This window comes from Camellia sinensis, chromosome 13 (genome assembly GCF_055761805.1).
Source record: "Camellia sinensis isolate YWXY chromosome 13, ASM5576180v1, whole genome shotgun sequence".
NCBI lineage: Eukaryota > Viridiplantae > Streptophyta > Magnoliopsida > Ericales > Theaceae > Camellia > Camellia sinensis.
Genome location: NC_138973.1, coordinates 24,408,592 through 24,416,091, shown reverse-complemented (window position 1 = coordinate 24,416,091; position 7,500 = coordinate 24,408,592).

Here is a 7,500-nt window from a genome sequence, read left to right as displayed (position 1 = left end):
CAAACTCAGGCCGATGAACTTTGATAGCTTAACAAGTCAAATTTAATGGGCAATCCATACTATATTTATATAGCTTGAGTCATATTAATGGGCTTAAAAATATGGACTTACGAGTTTTGAGTCGGGTTGAGTCTAGCTTATACTGACTTAAATTTGGCTATATATTCATGTTTTTTAAATTAAATTCAAATAAATAAATAAAATTACAATATAAATTTTCGACATGTATTATAATAATTAGAAATTGAATGAATAATAAAAAATACAGTCAATCACTCGTTCAATTCAGTTGAATGAGCCTAAAATTAGATAAAATATCAAACTACTCAAGCTCGGCTCAATAAAAGCTCGTTTGAGATCAGTTCAAAATTTTAACAAATCAAGTTTGAACAAATTTTAAAACTCGTTGCACTTATTAAACCAAACTTAAATAGTTAACTGTTCGGCTCGTCCGATTCGTTTATCACCCTTATTCAACCCTAAAAACAGATACCTCATTTCACCATCATTACCCCTTTCAGCCCATTTCCTTGATCTAAGGGTTTCATATATGAGGGAAAGAAAAATAACAAGATCTAGGGTTTTCAAATAATATAAAAAAGAGAAAAATAAAATAAGGCCACGAGAATCAGTGATAGAAGAAGTAGAAAGAGAGAGTGACAAAAAGGAGAAGGTGCATACATGAAGGGGATGGCAGTAAGTAGTTGAAGGAGGAAAGGTGTGGTGACAAAGAACTAATAGGGGTCGTGAGTTGATAGAGATGGTAAGTAAAGGTTTGTGCAGTGCGGTTCAGGCGGCTTGAAAATAAAATTATAAATTGATTGGTAGATTAGTGGATAAACGGATTAACAAATCGTGATTTGGGAGGTTTTGAGTGGATTAGCGGATTGGAGAATATTTTAACCAATTATCAAGTATTTGTATAATATATAATACTAATTTGCATAATATTTTTTTACATTATAACACAAACTAATTTAATATAATATTTTTCATATGTATAACTATTAATTTGTAACAAATTTAACGTCTTAAATCTTTCTCACAGTCATTTTTACTTTAATATTTTATTTGAAGTTAAAAAATATATATGTATTAACTATAATGGAGCGAAGTAGTTTGGAAGGTACATTATAAGATTTAAAGTCCGCGGTTAGCAGATAAAATGGTGCGGATTGGTGCAATTTTAGAAGATTTGGTGGTATTTTACACAATCCTAATGATAAGGAAGGGTGAGTAGGGTGACAAATTAAGAGTTTGAATTTTTAGTGTTTAAGTTGTTAATGGTAATTTTAGAGAAGGACAAAATTATAATTAAAAAGTGAAAAGTGAAAGGGTGTGATTAAATAATTTAATGTCACTGTAAATCATAGATCTCACAAAAAACATGCAGCGGAATAAAATGTTTAGATCATACCTGATTCGATCTAAAACCTCATGGATAAATCACGTGCTTCCAGAATCTAATCAATCAATCCCAGCAGTGGGGTGATATTACAATGGTGAATATCACCCACACAAACTACAGTGCAAAATGACTTGATTGTTGTTTCTTGGGAGAGAGTCAGTTTATAGGTTGAAAAACAAAAACTACGTTGTTTCTCTCTTAGGTTACCCATAACCATTTATCAGATATATATTATATTATTATTATTTATCCATATCAGTTAAAACTGATAATATCTATATCCTGAGTGGTTATCCTAAATAGGTTTGAATTTAATTCAAAACCTATTTGGATAAGATCCAAATTATGTTCAAATGGTCATGCCACATGGGCGCCCATTACTAACATCTCCCACTTGCACATGAGTTGGCATGACACTGCCACATCTCTGTCTCAATCTCCCAAAAAAATAAACAACCTCATACTAGCCACTGCACCGTGCGACTGCTGAGAACACCTGCATGTGGGAGCTCTATACTAGAAACTCAAAATGAGCCAGCATAGAGACATCAACCCAAAAAGAACAGAAATAGTGTCTCATATACCCCAGACCCATCTAATTACACCGGTCCAAAAAACATCTCTAATCCCTCAAAAAGAGCATGTTTGACCCTCTCAATTCTTGCAATATATTCACACTCAATTCGCCTCTCATACAGAGCGATGTGAGTTGCCGGCAGTGAATATACAACAGTGGTGTAATACTAGATGATCTTCCCTTTGCACTCATGCCATTTAGTTTAGGATTGACCGCTTTCCCAGTGATGTCCCTTAAGGCCGAATCATGCATGACCGCAGGCAATATACCAAAGTAGCAGAACATCAACCCCTTACCTTATGACATAGTCAAAAGTCACAAAAGGGTACATAAATGAAAGTCATATCAATAATGACTCGTAAGACTCACACGGTGAGGAAGCAGGGATCCATTCTCTCACCTCATTACTCGGTCGCTAAGCACATATAGTATGAATACATGTTACGGTGGAGTAACTCTTCCATAAAGAGTGAATGTCATACTCGATACACCGTACAGATATTAGTCTAGTCGCTTTCTAGCGCCTAACCCGAATTCTCTATTTGCTCGCCTTCTAGGCGCCAAATGAGATCTCGTATCTGGCTAATCATAACAGGCACAACATGGAAAGTGGGTACTAACATCCATGTTTGGTCCTTAACACGACCTCATCTTGGTTATAACCAAGGCGACATACATAGTGGATGATTTAAGCCTCTCTTGGCTCCAAATAAAATAAACCACCAGTCTCATCCTTGCTCGCTCCCAAGCGTCAAGGGCGATTGCTCGTGTGAGTGAGCCAATCTTGCCTGCTGACATCATCATTTGCTAATCATTATGACACAAACCGTAATAGTGTCAACATCTCATCATCTCAAAATAAGTGATCGATTTTAAAAAAAATTGACCACAATTTGCGCAATTATAGATTCCAAACATAAGCCTTATCAGCACCTCTTGCGATAAGTATATACAACGGAATCCACCATGTGCGCCTCACATGAAATGATTTAAGATCACTACCTCTTGCGTAATAACCTCTCTAAAGATATTTTTGGTGACCAATTTGCGTTCATTCTTAATGCGCCCAACTAGCGCAGATGCGCCCAACCAGCGCATTGAATTTTACAAGGAGCAAATTAATATGCTTCTAATCAAGCATTTTATCCACAGTCTAATGAGCAAGGTCAAAGTCTGAACAACTCAGTTAACCATTTATCAAAGATAACACTTATCATGCCGAATACGCCCACATAGCGTACTTTAGGCTCCCACAACAAAGAAAAGATCAAGGAATATAGGTCATCTGTTTCTCCCAAAGACAATCTGAGGATTCACTCAATAGCTAAGGCTCTGGCTTTTACCGATAGGTAAGTCAATGGATTTGCAATTTTGCATCTAGAATCATTCTAAGATATTCTCTATGTAAGTCATCGAAGACAGACCGAGAATTTTCCTAAAACAATCCCTAAGGATCGTACATCCGAGCATATAAATTACATCACCCATGTCCATCATATCTAAAATAGAGGACTGCCCACCCTAGGTGGCGACAACCTTATAAATTCCTGGCTCATAATGACTAAGTAAGGAAAAACTTCTTTTGGACCATTGATCATGCCTCAGTGGTCTTCATTGATCATCGTTGGCCTATCATGGCTTGACGAAATCTAAGAACCACTGTTTGGATAACTGCTTTAGGTTGTAAAAGATTTATTGGAACCAGCAACCTTTTTGCGCTCCTAACTTTTCACCATAAAAGCAGAAGGTAAATCTCTACGGATCTACTTATCCAATTCTCTAATGAGAAATCAGGTCACAATGTCCACAAATCAATGTTCCGAACTTATGTCAATTATAGCCTAAGTCAAAATAACCTCACTCCCCAGGAGGAAGTCTTCTCATGGTCTACACTTTCCTCAATGGTGCGACCATTCGGTATCTAGCGAGCCTTATGCCTCAACAATGACTATCCAAATTACGCATAACTTTATAACAGTTTTGCGTCATAATGGAAAGTCAACCAAATTATAAAAATGGTTAATCCTCAAAGACTTTGTCTTAAACTGCGCAACATTGATCCACTTTCTAAAAACAGGGGACTAGAGCCTTTGGCATTATCCTAGGCTCTTTATCATCTTGCGGAGCAATCATGAATGTTTCCCTCTCAATCACCCAGTGATGACGTGAAAAATTTTCACATTTGCTACCACGCAACTAAGAATGTAGAGTATTCTGCTCTAATGGAGTAATCCATTAGTAGACACATCGCTCCCACTGTCCCTAGGATATTGGAAATTTCTTTCCATTCTCAACTAGGCTACATAGAGCGCTATGCTTGGAATTCTCCATCTTATAGAGTTCCGAAAACTCTATTCACGTCACCTTTACTAATAAAACTTTATGTGACTTAGTTACACTACCACAAAGCTGCTTACCTATATGCACATGACCCGGAGGGTTTGCATGACCGCATACAATAATGCGCCACACGACCCTTTGTGTTTACAAGACAGCATACAATAATGCGCTATAGAACCCTAGGTCTTAACTTCGCAATCTTATGAGAAGTAGAATAAAGATAAGCTGCTTAATGGTTACAGATCGCCCATAGATGGCTCTCTGCTAACCCATTACTCAAAAATGGAGTGTAAAATCTGATATGGAGGGCACTTAGTTAGGGATATAGGCAACAAACTAGTGCAATTGCCAATTGGGAAACATTTTGCGCCATTATCTACCTAACATTAACAATATTTAATTCCTTATCTCTACTACACCAGTGTGTTGTTGAGTACTAGGAATAATCAATTTTCTAAGCATCCATCTCTCTTCACAGAGTTTTTCTGAAAAAATAACTCAAATAGATACTCGCCACCTTGGTCAAAACTAAAAGCACAAAAAACTCTTATCTAATTGATCTCGACCTCATATGTGCAATGTCAAAAATCATCTCAAAACTTTTGACTTATGGGAGATCAAATAGTCTTGACTCAGATGCGTATCGTAATCTATAAATGTGTCGAGATTGAGGCTTAGCTATCATACCCTCACACATATCTAGTCACAAAATATCATAGTGGACTAAATGCGCCAAAACAAATGACCTTCTGCGGCTTTCCTACTTACTTGTGCGCACCCATTGCGAACAAAGTTACACATTCACATGAGAGCAGGATGTCATAAGCGAGTGGGCCCGAGAAGGCCTACTCAAACCATCGTGTCATCATCTCATTAATGTGATTAAGTATAATAAGCCACTGGTTCATGACCAATGTCATAAACTAATTCCAATCATCTTAATGTGTGAGTTCTCGAAGACAAGTTTTAAAGGTTTAGGCCCAACTAGGTAATGACTCACGACTAAGTCATATTCACTAGATCATAAAAAGGATGTCATGGAGATATCAACTGCGCCTAAGTCGCAAATTTAACTAGTAAGTGCTAATCCCCTGCACCTTCAAGTCAATTTTATTCTCCATATACTTTAATACATCTAGTTGAAAGATGACGATACTCCTGTTGCCATCTCTATTTCTCGCTTCATAGTTACTTGCAATTAATTCTACTATCCACAAGAAGGAGAGAATAAGCTATCAACTATGATAGCTCCTGAAGTAACTTAAGCGCGAATTAGGCTAAAGAGTCTAATTCAACACAATGCTCTTACAAGCGATGCGTTAAATTCTTAGAGTCATAACAACCTTGTCAGCCTTAACCTTTTCATTACTATGCTGCAACGTTTGCGCTTAGTGGTAAATGTTATTCAAAATGTTAGCCTAGTAAAGGAATCACACAAAGAAGCACCTCATCCATGTTTCACACTCAAGTGTGGAAACAGTAAGTGTCCACACTTAGACAAGTTGGCAATGCTAATAGATTTTGCAGCCACTAAGCGCCAATCTTTTCACTCAGTGTTAATAGATTTTGCAGCTTCTAAGCGCTAATCTTTTAACTTCACGTGATATTTCAACGCACACTATTATAGTGCATGAAATTTCGCTCAATCCACTCCCAATAATTGGGTAGAGAGCAAAACACTGCTCGTACTGGCTACTCGTCTTACACTTAATGACTAATTTATTTAAGCTCGCATTTCTTGGATGACGTGACTCTTGAATGTTACTTCATCCAATGATGTAACATTATTTACAAGTCAAATTACAAAGTCAATCCGCGCAGCTCATTAGTCAAGATCATATACAGATCTATTGAGGGCTTACTAATTTCATAACTCCAAAACTCGCCAACCAAAACTATGTAGCGTGCCGCTAACTATAACGCACACATTAGTTTTTATTGTGCCAAACAAGGCAACAAAAACACGGCGACTTTGAGTCATGTTTCCTTACTTTGGCTCAATTAAGGTTTGACCTAAAGTCTCCAAGACTTTTGTTCATCTAAAGAATGGGATTAGTTTGTTCACATTTGAACATCTCTACTAAGTCTAGGTCAACCAAATTAACTTCCATAAGGTAAATCAATTTAGAGAGAAATTCGCATTGGGATTAATTTGATTAGCATAACATAATTTTGCCGCAAAAATCTAAATTAAATAGTGACAATATTACACAAGTCGCAAGATCGAAAATCCGCTATGCTCGTAATCATCTCTTGCGCCACAAGTGACAATTATCCAAAATTTAGTTTAATTTATGCGCAAAATATTGGTTTTCGGGAGTTAATCTACAAAGATTTCTCTCAACCGAATAACCTCCCACTGACTATGGCATATACAAAGCATGATAAATTCCATACAATAGCATTTTAATGCAAATCTACAAATAACTCATGCTATATTTATTTAATAATGGAATTCTAATAAATAAATAAATAATCATGCTCTTCTAATTACAACATATTACAAATCCAAAAAAAATATGCTGTATTCAATATTCAGATTATGCCATAATTAAAGTGTACATCATTTTGAAATTTTTTGGAATTTTTCTGAAATATTCTGGAATTTTAAATAACTAATAAACACACATAAAATTAGAAATAAAAAATCCAGAAACTAATAAACTGAAACAATATTACCAGTAGATAGTAAAACATTTCAGAAGTCCACAATAAAAATTTCAACCCCAGAAAATTAATTATGCAATACCAGAATCATTTTAAAGCAAAAAAAATGCATTATTAACACAGGAAAAATATTAAATATTTTCGTAAAATTTTCAAAATTTTACAGAATATAGAAAAATTAATTCTGAGTCTAAGGGTACCAACCATGATTAAAACAAAGCTATAATGAATAAATTATGGCCAATTAACGCAATTCAGAATTAAAAAACAAACAAACAGAGCCTTAGAGCCAAGCCAGGCGGAAAAAACGGCTCGGCTCGGCTCGGCGCCGCTCAGCGCAACTCGGCGCGAGTCGGCTTAAGGGGCGGCTCGGCGCGGCTCGGAGCTCGGCTCGGAGCGCGGCTCGGCGCTCGGCTCCAGCACGCGGCGCGCGTGCGAGGCGCGGACGGCGCGCGTGCGTGGACAGCGCCGCCGACGCGCGCGTGATGGCGCGTGCAGGCGCGTCAGC